Consider the following 16,866-nt stretch of genomic DNA (forward strand, 5'->3'; position numbering starts at 1 on the left):
AGATGGTACTGAAGATGTCTGGCTGAAAGGTTACCCTAGGAAACTGTCTTATAGGAAAATAAAACGGAGAGACCAGAAGAAACTGCCAAGAATCAGCTATCCTAAAACAGACATGAGAAATCTGAAGACCTCAATAGTTTTAGGTATATTGTAACAGCAGTAAATATAAGACGAATTCTTAAGGGGGAAAAACAAAACAAAACAGTGAAGATGATCATAAATATTGTAAAGTTGTTAGTTGTGACCTGGCAGAGGTATATATAACATCTGGAGGAAGGCATCATTTTTTCAGCTACCTAGGGTTTACTTTCAGACAATTTTTCCCACATTTTAAAGCACTTGCATTCAGTGTGGTACGATCTGTTTGTAATGTTGATCATTGACTATTGTTCTGCTACTTGGATGTTGATAGTGAAGCAGAGGACAATTTATCATCGTTTCTTATGAGTCACTATGCACGCAACTATGCTAAACATGGCGAAATGTATTAAACACTCGTCCAACTATTTATGAAATACTTTACATAATTTAATTTGCTTTTGTACAGTTTTATGTAAATAAATTGCTTGTCTTTTTTGTCTCTGCAAATTAAAATATAACATGGTCAAATGGTTTCACACTTGTAAGTGTGCTTCTCTGTTGACAGGCCCATTCAGTTTTGATTGAAGGAGAAGTGAATGGATGCATATACCAGTTGGATTTTAAATGGTTTGATTTCTGCTAAATTAATATTGAGTGGGGAAGATAATGCTGTAGTAATTGTTGATCTGGAGGGCACTGGGCATAACTGTTTATTATTTTGCCTTATAATAAAATAGTTGGATTTTTAAGTTTCATCAGAGTAATTCCTAAGACAGTTACCTAGATGTCTTTGAAACCTTATGTCTACAGTGGAAGAATTTCTCATCACTAATGTAAAAACTGACTTTTTTCAGGTGCTATCTAGAGAAATTCAGATAAACTTAATTCTATGTCAAAATATATCTATGGTAAGGAATTTTTTTTAATCTACAGTAAAGATGAAAAGAGACTAAAAAAATCCCTTTAATCATGTGAGATACAGAGAAACATGAAACAAACAATAGAATTTTTACCTTACTTATTTTTCTGTAGGTGAATTTTCTCTACTTTTTATATTTTTTTGATCATTTACTATCTTATTTTAAACTGTTGCACTTACTCTCTGTTGTCAGATTATAACTCTAACTATAGTGTTCATCTTGTTCATTAAATTGGTATTTATTCAAACAAGCAGCTTTCTCCAATCTAACTCAGATTTAAAAAGAGAAAAAAATGACTTCCCTGGTGGTCCAGTGATTAAGAATTTGCCTTGCAATGCAGGGGACACAGATTTGATTCCTGGTCAGGAAACTTAAGATCCCATGTTCCATGGGGAAACTAAGATCATGTGCTAAAACCAAGACAGGATGCAGCTAAATAAATACATAGTTTTTTTTTTTAAAAGAAAATACTTTCTAAATAAACTAATAGATTGAAAAACTTACAGATGTGAAAAAAATAAAAATTCTGAAGATGCTTGCCTTCAAGTTTCTCTACCAGTTTTTTCCTCTCTTTTGGTTGAAAATTCCAAGTACTTTATGTGGAATGACACATTCATTCTTAAACCAAAGATATCTTAGTACACTGATGTTGCCTGGCAGCCTTCCTTCTCTAAAGAAGGAATTAAAGATGAACTATGATTAGCAAGTCTGATGCAGGTTGTGATAAGGTGAACAAATGATAAATGCATTAATTTGTTTTGTGATCACCTAATGGTGAGACCCAAACATCAGTACATAAATCAATAGAATATAAACCCACTAGTTTTTCTTTTAAATTCTCAATTTAGATTTGACAAATATATATTACTCTTTACCCCTAGATTGCATTCTTGGGTTAATTTTTTTTTTTATCATCAACATGTGAAAATACAGTGATACATTTTAGAAAGAAGATAGACATAAAGCAGGCCAACAAAAGTTGTGTGTATTGCTTCTGACTTGTGTGATTATTCCATCACCTCTGATTCCTTAAAGAGTTCCATCTGGTTTCTTAGATGCTTGACAGTGCAACAATATGTCACATACATAACACACATTATGGTTTATAAACATTTTAATAAGTTTATTTGCATAATACCTGTGATATAACCCAAATGATCTATTAGAACAGTCATGTATGAAAGATTTTACTTGTATTAAATTATTTTTAGATTAAAAGCAAATTTAACCCAAAATTCTGCCAGAGTTAACATTTTCACTCTACTAGATTATGTACTAATGAAAACATATTCCATAATTTAGCAAATCACAAAGAAAAGGAACTCTCCCAGTTTACCTGAAAAAATAGGCATTTGGTAAAGTGAGAACAGGGGTGAAAAAGTGAAAGTGATAGTCACTCAGTTGTGTTTGACTCTTTAAGACCCATAGACTGTAGCTTGTCAGGCTCCTCTCTCCAGGGAATTAGCAGGCAAGAATACTAGAATGGGCTGCCATTCCCTTCTCAAGAGAATCTTCACAACTGACCCGGGGATCAAACCTGGATATCCTAAATTGTGGGTAGATTCTTTACCATCTGGGGTGGGGGCGGGGCACCAATTACTCTGATTGGTAAGTAGTTTTCATCACCTGACATCAGACAACCTACCGTGGTAGTAATGTAACTTGTATGGAATTTCTGGCAGCAAACTATAAATCTTAAAAATATCATAGCCTAACTTTTATGCTGAATACCCCTAGCCTAATCTTTGAGGCAATGAGTTTTCAGTGCACCTTGGATGGATAGTCATTCTAGGTCTGAGAAATGAATGATCACAACCAACAATTAGCACTGTCAAAATCAATCAGATAATCATAGATTTCCCAAATTTACTTTTGCTTCAATTAGCTGATTTCACAAAGAAATCTGTTCATTGAATTTTTGTTTTGTACCTTTCTTTTCTACATTTCACCTTTTTGTGTCCTCATCTTAAAGCCCTTTGCCATATTCTCAGAAGTTTATTTATTCTGTGGTTTTCCTCTTTCAAAAACAAACCTAATTTTCCCTGGAGGTGGAGGAATGTTAGCTAACTAACCAAGAACTAGAGGATTTGCAACACAATCAGCTTTATTTTAATAGAAACTTACAGTGTCACTATTTGAGTTCTTAGGAGGCAGAGTGAATAGGGACTGAACTTACATTTGTTTATTTTCTTTCATCTTTATCCCTACTTTAATACTTGTTTATAAACTGTGTGGAAAAAAGTGATTAACCAAGATATATAAATTTCCTAAGCTGCAGGGAGTGAGTAAAGGATATGAATGTAAATGTGAAAAGCTAAAAATTTATGCTCTCCTTTAGCCCTAACTTCATTTTTTCCTGTCTTGCTGCTGTTAAATATAAATTTTATTCATTGGTTGAATTTAATGTGTGACAGAGAAATAAGTTTGTCTTTTTTACTGGACCTCCTGTGGGAAGATGTAGAAGATGCTCAATTGATCATAAATGTAAAATTTACCTCAAACATCCTCAGATGATTCTAGACAAGAATTACAGTTTACCTGTGATATTCAGTTTTATTTTTTCTATTAAAAGTCATGATTCAAATAATGTCTCACCAAAAAGGCCATATGATAGATGCATGAGGTTGACAGAGAAATGCAGATAATAATCTTGGAAGTTAGAATGGGTTTTGAAAAATAAAAATGCTAATCAAGGTGCTTAATTAAAAAAAACAAATCCATTGAAATGAACGTCTGAATGATCAACCTAAAGAGAAGCAAGATGTTTTATTCTGGCAATTTAATTGAAAGTAATTACAACTTCCCAGACTTAGTAAAATAAGTACTAAATTGATAGCACAATGAAGTTTTTTCTAAGTGTGTTTTATGCAGTAGTACATGGAATATTTTTATTAGTTTTATGGCTTGTTATAAAAAGTTGACCATGTATTTAAACCATTTTATAATACATTTATGAAAAGGAAGTAATGGCAAAAATACTAGAAAAATACTAGAAATGAAATTAGTAGATGACTAGGAAATTTACTTACAGTTTTAAAACCTGACTTTAAGAGAGAAACATTTACTTGAATGCTTTTCCAGACCCTGTAATATAGCTGGAATATACTAAAATGATATTTCTTAAGCTGAAATTTTTGGCTCCCTGAGTTTTAGAGATCCAGGTATTCCATGAGAATTTTTAAAGTTTAAATTTATTAATATGATGATCAAAGTAATCTTTCAGCAGTTTTCAGTGATAATTTTCAGTTGAAGCTAAATTTAACGAAATAAAATATTTACTTTGCAAATTAGTATTTAGCCATCTATTGTGTGACCAATTATATACTCTAGAGTCCAAAGGGATTTTTTTTTCCTCTTTACAGAGGTCCATGTTTTAGTTCAGTTGTGAAAAAAACAAAAACAAAAACAAAAACAAAATCAGAGATTTGGATAAGAAGCAAAGTCTTAAACAATGTGAATGATTGGCCTAGAAGACCAGCATACACAAACTTTCTATACAGGGCAAGATAGCAAATATTTTAGACTTTGCAATTCAAGAATCAAAATCAAGGATTTTGTGTAGGTATTTATATGAGAAGAGAGAAAAAAATAAGCCTAGATTTTTTCAGCCATTTAAATGCATAAATACCATTCTTTGGTGAGGAGACATACAAAAGAAGTGGACTGGATTTGATCAAGAAATTACTTTGTTCATCCTGGAAAAGGAAATGACAACCCTCTCCAGTATGCTTGCCTGGAAAATTCCAGGTAGGCTACAGTCCATAGGGTTTCAAAGAGTCGCATGAGACTGAACACACACACACACACACACATGCACACACACCCTGATATACTCCAAAATGCTGCAATTGAGATTAATTTTAGAATTCATTACTAAAATTCCTCTTCTTCACCTTACTTCAGGACTCCTCTATTTGACCTGGACTGTGCTAGTATATGGCTTTTTCCTGCAAACTCACTAATAATCACTCTCAGGTGTTGTTAGACTATGTGATTACCCTGGTTATTAGGATCATTTCTTCCCATTGACATAAAAGTCTCATCATTAGATCACAATAGGTAGACTCCTTAAGAGACACAGGTTGATGTGTGAGACATCCTCAGGCATCAGGAAAATATCTCATTAATCTTCTCAATGAGGGGATCATTATTGTCCACTTCAGAAAAAAAAAAGAAGAGTCCTGGAAGTTATCAGTTTGGTTTAAAGGTGGGAGATTTGCTTTGGATTTCATCAGATCAAAAGCTTTAAACATATTTCCTTTTAAATGCCAAGGACAGGGCTGATTATTTTGTTTGTGCAGTTTATTTATGTTGAGTAACAAATAATATGAAGTTTTATATTTAGAACATGATAGATATAACATAAAAATAAGAAATACTGTGATGAATGTATAGGCATTTTTGGAGTGAGGTGCTTTTTTTAGTTCTTTTTTATGTTTTCCTAATTATATACATGAATATACTTTATATGAACAATATAAACAAGTGAACATTTCAAAGTATCCTGAAGTTATGTCCAGTTGAATGAAAAGAATAATAAGAGAAACAATTTAATTTTAAAACATTAAATACTTTTTATCTGTTAAAACCTCCAAGAAAACTGCTTTTTAAAAAAATCTTAGATTATCATTCTTGTGAGACATTTGATGTTAGCTATTTCCTGTCTCAGCAAAGTAAATATGATATGCTCAATAACTTCAGCAATTGTTGTTACTGAAATAGTGCAAAGGAAATAATCATATAAATCTTAAATATGAACTAATTTACTGCTAAACCTGTAAATTAAATATGAAGGTTACATTTTGAGGAAATGAACATATAACCGCAAAGAAAAACTCAGCAACTACAATGAACCTATTGTCTAAGGTTGGATCAACATAGAGAGTACAGAGTGCTTCAACTGGTAAACTGTATTGTACCAATATATATTTTCTAATATGACTATCCCTGAAGCTTCAATCTGGGAATTATTGTAGAAAAACCTTTACTGTGTAGTTGTCAGCACTAGTTGATTTTGTTAAGCCTCCAGAAACGAAGCTATTGAAAAAAACTACTATAAAAGTCTATGCCTAGTCTAGAAACAATAGATATTCTCATTGATTCAAGTAATCTGTGAATGTAACTGAAGAAAAGAAAAGATAAATTTTCAGTCTTAGGAATGAGTAGTGCCAGTCTACAGACGGTTTAAGAAATAAAAATGGCAAATGAGAATGCTAGCATACTGGGAAATGCTTCAAAGCTATAGGTGTTATTGACAAAGAGAAGGTGAACAGGACAAGCAATATAGCCCTAATCCAAAGAAATTCATCCTTCAGTGAACTGTCTTTTTTGTAATACTTGCGCTTTGCTCCTGCTATGTCAAATACTGGGATGCATAGTGAGATGATTAGTGTACCGCCTATTGACTTCTCTCTGTAAATTGCTTGGAATACTCCAGGCTCATTTTTTTTTATTAGATGAGGACAAACAGCATAACAGGTGATTTGATTTTTCTCTCTGTTTAGGATTTATATGTGTTTCACAGCCAGTGTTTTGTTATCCTCAGGTTTAAAGCCTCTAAGTCATCAGAGAAACACTCCTATTTGACTATAAGTCAGATGATTATAATGACAGTGTCGCAGGTGGAAAAATAATCTTCACTCTATTGTAATTAGACCCAACACTGAGAAGAATCATGCATTGCTCTAGTGCTTCAGTGGAGATGAAGGCACCAATTTATACTTTAACTCTTCATGAAGGGCAGAAAGATATGTAAATAGAAGGATATACTCTGGTTTAATTTCAACCTGAATTACAAATATAAAATAATTTTTCAGGATAGTGGATTAGAGCTGTATACCAGAAATTAACACAGAAATGTCATTCGCATTTCTTGCTTTCACTGGACTTATGAAAAAAGGCCTTGATGTCTATACTACTCGTTACCCCACAACATCATGGCAAAGAGTTCCCAGAGGTGTCACTCCTTCCACACAGGTTTAAAATAACTAGCATAGAGAAGTCAGATGGAACACATTTATTTTACTTACGCTGTGGTTAACTTCTACAGGAAAGTCTATATGTTCCTTTTAGTCTTAAGCTTAATTTTTAGCTGTAAATTGATGTAATTTTAATCAGTGGGAAAGCCTTGGCTATGACTATGTGGACCCTAGCATAATTTCCACGCTAAAATTCTAATCAGAAAGTGTATTCCAATAACCTCTTCTCAAAGATGTGATGCCACTTTTCAGCCTTCTCTAGTTGTGCAGGGAAACATTTGGGAAAAGTTAACTATTAAAATGTTCATTGTCATTATGATTTTAAAAGATATTTCTGTTCATTTTCCAATATATAAGGGTAATTTAACTCAGAATAACATTTCTAAAATGTATCATATCCTTGCAGAAAAATTGCTAATAAATATTTTTCCCCCTGAAGTGTTTAACATTGTGCACTTCCTCCAGAAATGTTGGTATAACTTATTAACTTAAAATAATGTGAAGTATATAAAACACTGTAATGGAATTTTGAGGCACAAGGACCAAGGAACAAAGGTGTCCTCTCTTTTCCAGTTCAGTTGCTCAAATGTGTCCTAAACTTTGTGACCATGTGGACTGCAGCACACCAGGCTTCCCTGTCCATCACCAACTCCCAGAGCTTACTCAAACTCATGTCCATCCAGTTGGTGATGCCATCCAGCCATCTCATCCTCTGTCATCCCTTTCTTCTCCTGCCTTCAATCTTTCCCAGCATCAGGGTCTTTTCAAGAGAGTCAGTTCCTTTATTCAGGTGGCCAAATTATTGGAGTTTCAGCTTAAGCATCAGTCCTTCCAACGAACATTCAGGACTGATTTCCTTTAGGTTGGACTGATTTGATCTCCTTGCAGTCCAAGGGACTCTCAAGAGTCTTTTCCAACACCACAGTTCAAAAGAATGAATACTTTGGTGCTCAGCTTCCTTTATAGTCCAACTCTCTCATCCATACATGACTACTGGAAAAACCATAGCCTTGACTAGATGGACCTTTGTAGGCAAAGCAATGTCTCTGCATTTTACTATGCTGTCTAGGCTGGTCATAACTTTTCTTCTAAGGGACAAACGTCTTTTAATTTCATAGCTGAAGTCATCATCTGCAGTGATTTTGGAGCCCTTCAAAAATAAAGTCTCTCAACTCTTTCCATTGTTTCCCCATCTATTTCCCATGAAGTGATGGGCCCAGATGACATGATCTTAGTTTTCTAAATGTTGAGCTTTAAGCCAACTTTTTCACTCTCCTCTTTCATGTTTCATCAAGAGGCTCTTTAGTTCTTCTTGGCTTTCTGCTGTAAGTGTGGTGTCATCTGCATATCTGAGGTTATTGACATTTCTCCTGGCAATCTTGATTCCAGCTTGTGCTTCATCTAGCCCAGCATTTTTGATGATATACTCTACATATAAGTTAAATAATCAGGATGACAATATTCAGCCTTGACATACTCCTTTCTCAATTTGGAACCAGTCTGTTGTTCCATGTCCAGTTCTAACTGTTGCTTCCTGACCTGCATACAGATTTCTCAAGAGGCAAGTCAGGTGGTCTGATATTCCCATCTCTAAGAATTTACCTCAGTTTGTTGTCATCCACACAGCCAAAGGCTTTGGTGTAATCAATAAAGCAGAAGTAAATGTTTTTCTGGATCTCTCTCACTTTTTCTATGATCCAACAGGCATCAGCAATTTGATCTCTGGTTCTTCTCCCTCTTCTTATTCTAGCTTAAACATCTAGAAGTTTATGGTTCACATGCTGTTGAAGCCTGGTTTGGAGAATTTTGAGCATTACTTTGCTAGTGTATGAGATGAGGGCAATTGTGTTTGAGCATTGTGGTTTGAGCATTCTTTGGCACTGCCTTTCTGTGGGATTGGAATGAAAACTGACCTTTTCCAGTCCTGTGGCCACTGCTGAGTTTTTCAAATTTGCTGGCATATTGAGTGTAGCACTTTCACAGCATCATCTTTTAGGATTTGAAATAGCTCAGCTGGAATTCCATCACCTCCCCTAGCTTTGTTTGTAGTGATGCTTCCTAAGGCCCACTTCACTTCGCATTCTAGGATGTCTGGTAGGTGAGTGATCACACCATTGTGGTTATCTGGTCATGAAGATCTTTTTAGTATAGTTCTTCTGTGTATTCTTGCCACCTCTTCTGCTTCTGTTAGGTCCATATCATTTCTGTCCTTTATTGTGCCCATCTTTGCCTGAAATGTTCCCTTGATATCTCTAATTTTCTTGAAGGGGTCTCTAGTCTTTCCCCTTATATTGTTTTCTTCTATTTCTTTCCATTGATCACTGAGGAAGCCTGTCTTATCTTTCCTTGCTATTCTTTGGAATTCCACATTCAAATGAGTATATCTTTTCTTTTCTCCTTTGCTTTTCATGTCTTTTCTTTCCTTAGCTATTTGTAAGGCCTTCTCACACTACCATTTTGCCTTTTTGCATTTCTTTTGCTTGGGGATGTGCTTGATCACTTCCTCCTGTACAATGTCATGAACCTCCATCCATAGTTCTTCAGGCACTTTATCAGATGTAATCCATTGAATCTATTTCTCATTTCCACTGTATAATTGTAAGGGGTTTGATTTAGGTCGTACCTGAATGGTCAATTGGTTTTCCTTATTTTCTTCAATTTAAGTCTGAATTTGGCAATAAGAAGTTCATGATCTGAGCCACAGTCAGTTCCCAGTCTTGTTTTTGTTGACTGTATAGAGGTTCTCCATCTTTGGCTGCAAAGAATATAATCAAGCTGATTATAGTATTGGCCATCTCATAATGTCCAAGTGTACAGTCTTCTCTTGTGTTGTCAAAAGAGGGTGTTTGTGTTTCTTGTAGCGTTATGGGATAGACAGAGATATCCAGAGGAAAACAAATATTGAAACTGATAAGAACTTGGCATGGTCAATGATGAGAAAATAAAAGTTGCCTGGGATAACTTGTGCAGCAACTATCCTTAGAATTTTGCAGTAGGAATAACCACTCAGAGATTTCTAAGATCAGAAATAAAGATGGATAGAATGAGAGATGAAGAGGTTTTACAGGCAAAAATAATTGTGTGTAAACAACAGGTCTCAGAGAGAACAGGAAAGTTTGAAGAACTGGAAGAGGTTCAAGACGGTGAAATGACAGAGGAGGAAGAGTATGCTTGATTTGGGGGTAGAACATGGAAGGACAGGGAGTAAGTATAATGGGGATAGTGGTAAGAAAAGGATGAACCACCCAGAGGTTGTTCTCATCTCCTTTTCTGGAAAAAAAAAAAATCTGAATATTATGATTGAATTAGTTAGTGTCCAATTTCAAAGAACTGAGACATTCTCAGGTTGTCCCAGTTGTGACAAATAAGAACATGCAGAATCCATCTTAGCAGCTGAATCTCTGTCTCTCAGGGAATTGGATGTTTATTCATTAAACCATCCAGTTTCAACACTTACATTTACCTGACTGCCATGGATTACCTTATCCATTCTTAGCCATGGCTATGACTTGACTCATCTCTTCTACTGTCATTTTTGCTGTTGTGGCCGATAGTTGTGCCGTTTAGATGTACTCCATTCAATATGGTAGCCACTAGCCACACATGGCTATTTAAAAATGAATTTAATTCAATTAACACTCCTCAGTCTCAGTTCTGTTATAGTCTGACTTAGGCAGAGTGATTGAGCTATAAGCTGCTGCAATGAGCAGTGAACTTGCTGCAGTGACCTTTTAGGTCATTCTGTTGAAATCAATTGAGTGGGGTGTGAGGTGAAGGAAAAAATGATAACCAAACCAGATGGAAATCCTTAACTCTGCTGCTTTTAGTGGCAGAAGGAGGCTACAAGCATCATATCATACATATTTTAACAAATATTTGCTATGATTAATGCCAAAGATACAATATTGAAGAAGACATGCTCTGTGAACTTAAGGAGTGTGTTGGTTGGAACATTGGTAATACTAAATGCAAATACAAATACCACAGTAGGGAAATACATATATAATATTGTTAGGACATAAAAAGACTGATCTGGCTGGGGAGGCTAACAAAGGAGGCTCATTAAAGATTAACTTGGAAAGATTATGAAGAATTAAACCATAAGAATAAAATAGATATTCCAAGCACAGTGAACAGCAATGCTAAAGGTTAAAGGTAAGAAAACAGAGAAATCAGATGTACCTTCAAGTGTCCAGCATTCCAGAACAGTGTGGAAGAGAGGCAGGTGTCCTTATATCCCAACATCCAGCTCTATGTTTTAGTTCCATTTTTTATACTCACACTGTATATCATTTAATTTTTCTTTCACACTATTTTGATACATCACTAATGGCTCTTTTCATCAACAAAGCAGTCTTTCTAACTTCTTTTGTTAAAAATCACCTCAGTTTTTCTTTACCAGTTGTTTGCTTTAAAAGGTGTCCATTTTCTCTGGTCACATATTGGGTAACTCATGTTGGGCCAACTTGACCCTCTCTCCAATGCAGAGGAGAATCAAAATCAGAAAGCGATTTAGCTTATTGATTCTGATTGTGTCATACTGAAGATTATTCCTTAGTGTCTGCTGCCTAGAGCCCCAGGGTTGTTTCCAAAGAGCCCTGTTAGAGTTTACCTACTACTTCAGTTCAGTTCAGTTTAGTCACTCAGTCATGCCAGAATTCTTTGTGACCTCATGAATTGCAGCACTCCAGGCCTCCCCGTCCATCACCAACCTCTGGAGTTCACCCAAATTCATGTCCATCAAGTCAGTGATTCCATCCAGCCATTTAATCCTCTGTTGTACCCTTCTCTTCCTGCCCCCAATCCCTCCCAGCATCAAAGTCTTTTCCAATGAGTCAACTCTTCACATGAGGTGGCCAAGGTATTGGAGTTTCAGCTCTAACATCAGTCCTTCCAATGAACACCTAGGACTGATCTCCTTTAGGATGGACTGGCTGGATCTCCTTGCAGTCCAAGGGACTCTCAAGAGTCTTCTCCAGCACCACAGTTCAAAAGCATCAATTCTTTGGCGCTCAGCTTTCTTCACAGTCCAACTCTCACATCCATACATGAGCACTGGAAAAACCATAGCCTTGACTAGACAGACCTTTGTTGGCAAAGTAATGTCTCTGCTTTTTAATATGCTATCTAGGTTGGTCATAAGTTTGCTTCCAAGGAGTAAGCGTCTTTTAATTTCATGGCTGCCATCATCATCTGCAGTGATCTTAGAGACCCAAAGAAAAATGTTTGACACTGTTTCCACTGTATCCCCATCTATTTCCCATGAAGTGATGGGACTGGATGCCATGATCTTAGTTTTCTGAATTTTGAGCTTTAAACCAACTTTTTCACTCTCCACTTTCACTTTCATCAAGAGGCTCTTTAGTTACTCTTCACTTTCTGCCATAAGGGTGGTGTCATCTGAAGTTATTAATATTTTTCCTGGAAATCTTGATTCCAGCTTGTGCTTCATCCAGCCCAGAGTTTCTCATGATGTACTCTGCATATAAGTTAAATAAGCAGGGTGACAATATACAGCTTTGACGTACTCCTTTTCCTATTTGGAACCAGTCTGTTGTTCCATGTCCAGCTCTAACTGTTGCTTCTTGACCTGCATACAGATTTCTCAAGAGGCAGGTCAGGTAGTCTGGTATTCCCATCTCTTTCAGAATTTTCCACCGTTTACCTACTACTTACCTTTTAACAAATATTTTAATCTTAATACCTGCAACATGTGCTTAACAATATTCATTGAGGAAAAAATCAGTACTGGAAAATGGATGTATATTATCAGTGTTTTATTCATTCAGTTTTATCTTTCTACCTTTTCAGTTGAATATTCCTTAATCTCTTCATGACCACTCAGTGCCCTAGTAAGCATCTTCACTGTTTCTGAATTTGCCTGGGAGATTTCAGGTTCTAGATCATTCTCGCCCATCTCCAAATGTGTACCTCCAAATCCTGCCCACTGTAGAAGGCCTGGCTCAGCCTTAGTTTCCTCACCACTTTCTCTGATTGTTTCAGCTCAAAAATCATCCAATTCCTTGAAACTTATTTGGGAGATAAATATAATTTCTTCATTTCTCATTTCCTATAGGAGAGAACTTCACAGAATCCTTGACTTCTTGCTGTACATCTTGCTCCTTCTCACAACAGAAAAGTAAATTGATTTGGGGATGAGACACAGATATTTGCTCATTTCTTTCTTGAATCCAAAGAAGTTTGCTTTTCTTTTTTAATTAAAGTAACTCACAGGAGATTATTTGATCACAGGGGATTATTTTCTTCTTTTCTTTCCCTGGTAGAACATTTGCTTCTTGCATTTATTTACATCCCCATCCCATAGATTTTGCTATAAAACTAAGGCTGTTAGATAAAAATGGGGTTGGAGATGGAGACAGAGATAACCTACAGATTTCTAAGCATCTTCTGGAGATTTCTTGTTATATGAATGCTAGTGAGAACAGTGTCTCCCCAAGACTTCTGAGACTGATAAAAATTTCAAGCTCCCCAAATTGGTAAAATTCTTACCAGAATATCATCTTTGGTTTTGAGGTCTCTTTTTAGTAAAGAAAATCATGTCCCAATTCTGAAGAATTTCAAGAGTGACATTACATGTAGTTATGGAACAATATTCTTGGAAGTAATTGAGCACATTTTCTGCTAAATCATTCAGCATATTTCAACAGTCTCAATATTCACTAATGCACTAATTTTGAGTGACTGATTGCTGATTATAGGTGTCTTTATTCATTGTTCATGAAAAGGGACTGTGATTTATAATAAGGCAAAGAGCCAAAAAAGTGGGTCATAATGCTTTTCTTTGAGATTAGCTTCAGTATTTATGATACATTTTGGAAAAACTTTGAATATGTGTTTTAAAATCTGGAATATATAAGAAATAGCATTCATCCCTAGTGTTGGTTTGAGAATAATGTAAATTAATATATATCAAAATGTTCTTTGTTTTAAGCCCCCTTAGACCCATTACTGATTAACTATGTTCTGAATTTTATATATAATAATCTGTTAGTACAATACACAGACACATCCTCTGCCTGCTCTTTTTAATGTTTTTATGCAGCATCTCAATTTCTATGTGTATATATATATATATGTATACAAATACACACATACAATATACATTGTCAATTTTTCAACTGAAGACAAATAGCTATCTGCATGCTTAGCTGTAACATGTATTTTTAAACCTAGGGAATGACTAAGAAGTTCATAATACAAAAGAGCATGTCTTGGTGAAATAGTGGGATAGAAATCAATAAACTTATAAAGATCTATAAAGAAGTGAGATAATGGGAGATCCTGTGCTTATAATGAAAAATGCATTTTAAATTTACATTTACATTTCATAGATTGCATTATGCCTGCATACATGCTCAGTCATGTCTGACTGTTTGCAATCCCTGGACTGTAGCCCACCAGGGTCCTCTGTCCACAGAATTTTCCAGGTAAGAATACTGGAATGGGTTACCATTTCCTACTCCAGGAGATCTTCCTGACCCAGGGATCAAACACATGTCTTTTATATCTGCAGCATTGGCAGGCTGGATCTTTACCACTAGCACCACCTGGGAAGCCCATACTGTATTATAACTGAGGTTAATTACAGTTAATTTATAGAGATATGAGGAAAATTACTGAATGCTTAGAAGTTTCTTAATGTGAGTTTAATGTCATGCTTTCAGAATCATAACAATAAAAATAACAATATTAAAAGCCACCATTATCTGTCAACTACCCATGTTCTAGGTTCTGAATTTAATATCATCCCATCATCATATTGGAGAAGGCTATGACACCCCACTCCAGTACTCTTGCCTGGAAAATCTCATGGACGGAGGAGCCTGGTAGGCTGCAGTCCATGTGGTCGCTAAGAGTCGGACACAAGTGAGTGACTTGACTGTCACTTTTCACTTTCATACATTGGAAAAGGAAATGGCAACCCACTCCAGTGTTCTTGCCTGGAGAATCCCAGGTATGGGGGAGCCTGATGGGCTGGGGTCTATGGGCTCACACAGAGTCGGACACAACTGAAGGGACTTAGCAGCAGCAGCAGCAGCAGCAGCAGCAGCAGCAGCAGCAGCAGCATATCTTAGTACATAAGTGAGTTTTTATTATCTCCATTTTCAAATGTAGAAATCGAATCTCAATCAAGTTAAAATACACTGCTTGGCTATTAACTGAAAGAACTGGGAATCCCACACCCGATCAGAATGACTTCAAGGTCCATACTTCCATGTGCTTAATATCATCCCCCATCATCTTCCAATGCAGACTTTCAAAACTGCTTTAATAGTTGTGCTTTGAGCAGTGTATTCCCCTAATTAGCACCACACACACTGTGAGGACAGAACAAGAATTTCTTTCTAGAGCAGAATTTCTCAGCAGTGACTCTGTAAACATTGTAGCTCAGATAAATCACACACTAAGGTGTTTAGGACAATCCCTGACTTCTAGCTGCTAGATGCCAGTAGTACCTCCTCAGTGATTACAATTATAAGATGTCTCTAGTTCAGTTACTCAGTTGGGTGCGACTCTTTGCCAACCCATGAATCGCAGCACACCAGGCCTCCCTGTCCATCACCAACTCCCCGAGTTCACTCAGATTCATGTTCATCGAGTCAGTGATGCCATCCAGCCATCTCATCCTCTGTCGTCCCCTTCTCCTCCTGCCCCCAATCCTTCCCAGCATCAAAGTCTTTTCCAATGAGTCAACTCTTCGCATGAGGTGGCCAAAGTACTGGAGTTTCAGCTTTAGCATCATTCCTTCCAAAGAAATCCCAGGGCTGATCTTCAGAATGGACTGATTGGATCTCCTTGCAGTCCAAGGGACTCTCAAGAGTCTTCTCCAACACCACAGTTCAAAAGCATCAATTCTTTGGCGCTCAGCTTTCTCCACAGTCCAACTCTAACATCCATACATGACTACTGGAAAAACCATAGCCTTGACTAGACGGACCTTAGTCAGCAAAGTAATGTCTCTGCTTTTGAATATACTATCTAGGTTGATCATAATTTTTCTTCCAAAGAGTAAGCGTCTTTTAATTTCATGGCTGCAGTCACTATCTGCAGTGATTTTGGAGCCCCCCCAAAATAAAGTCTGACACTGTTTCCACTGTTTCCCCATCTATTTCCCATGAAATGATGGGACCAGATGCCATGATCTTCGTTTTCTGAATGTTGAGCTTTAAGACAACTTTTCACTCTCCTCTTTTACTTTCATCAAGAGGCTTTTTAGTTCCTCTTCACTTTCTGCCATAAGGGTGGTGTCATCTGCATATCTGAGGCTATTGATATATCTCCCAGCAATCTTGATTCCAGTTTGGGCTTCATCTAGCCAAGCGTTTCTCATGATGTACTCTGCATAGAAGTTAAATACTCAGGGTAACAAGATACAGTCTTGACGTACTCCTTTTCCTATTTGGAACCAGTCTGTTGTTCCATGTGCAGTTCTAATTGTTGCTTCCTGACCTGCATACAGATTTCTCAAGAGGCCTATCAGGTGGTCTGATATTCCCATCACTTTCAGAATTGTCCATAGTTTATTGTGATCCACACAGTCAAAGGTTTTGTTATACTCAATAAAGAAGTTATAGATGGTTTTCTGGAACTCTCTTGCTTTTTCCATGATTCAGCAGATGTTGGCAATTTGATCTCTGGCTCCTCTGCCTTTTCTAAAACCAGCTTGAACATTAGGAAGTTCACGGTTCACGTATTGCTGAAGCCTAGCTTGGAGAATTTTGAGCATTACTTTACTAGCGTGTGAGATGAGTTCAATTGTGTGGTAGTTTGAGCATTCTTTGGCATTGCCTTTCTTTGGGATCAGAATGAAAACTGACCTTTTCCAGTCCTGTGGCCACTACTGAGTTTTCCAAATTTGCTGGCAT

Source organism: Budorcas taxicolor, chromosome 6 (assembly GCF_023091745.1).
Source record: "Budorcas taxicolor isolate Tak-1 chromosome 6, Takin1.1, whole genome shotgun sequence".
Lineage (NCBI taxonomy): Eukaryota > Metazoa > Chordata > Mammalia > Artiodactyla > Bovidae > Budorcas > Budorcas taxicolor.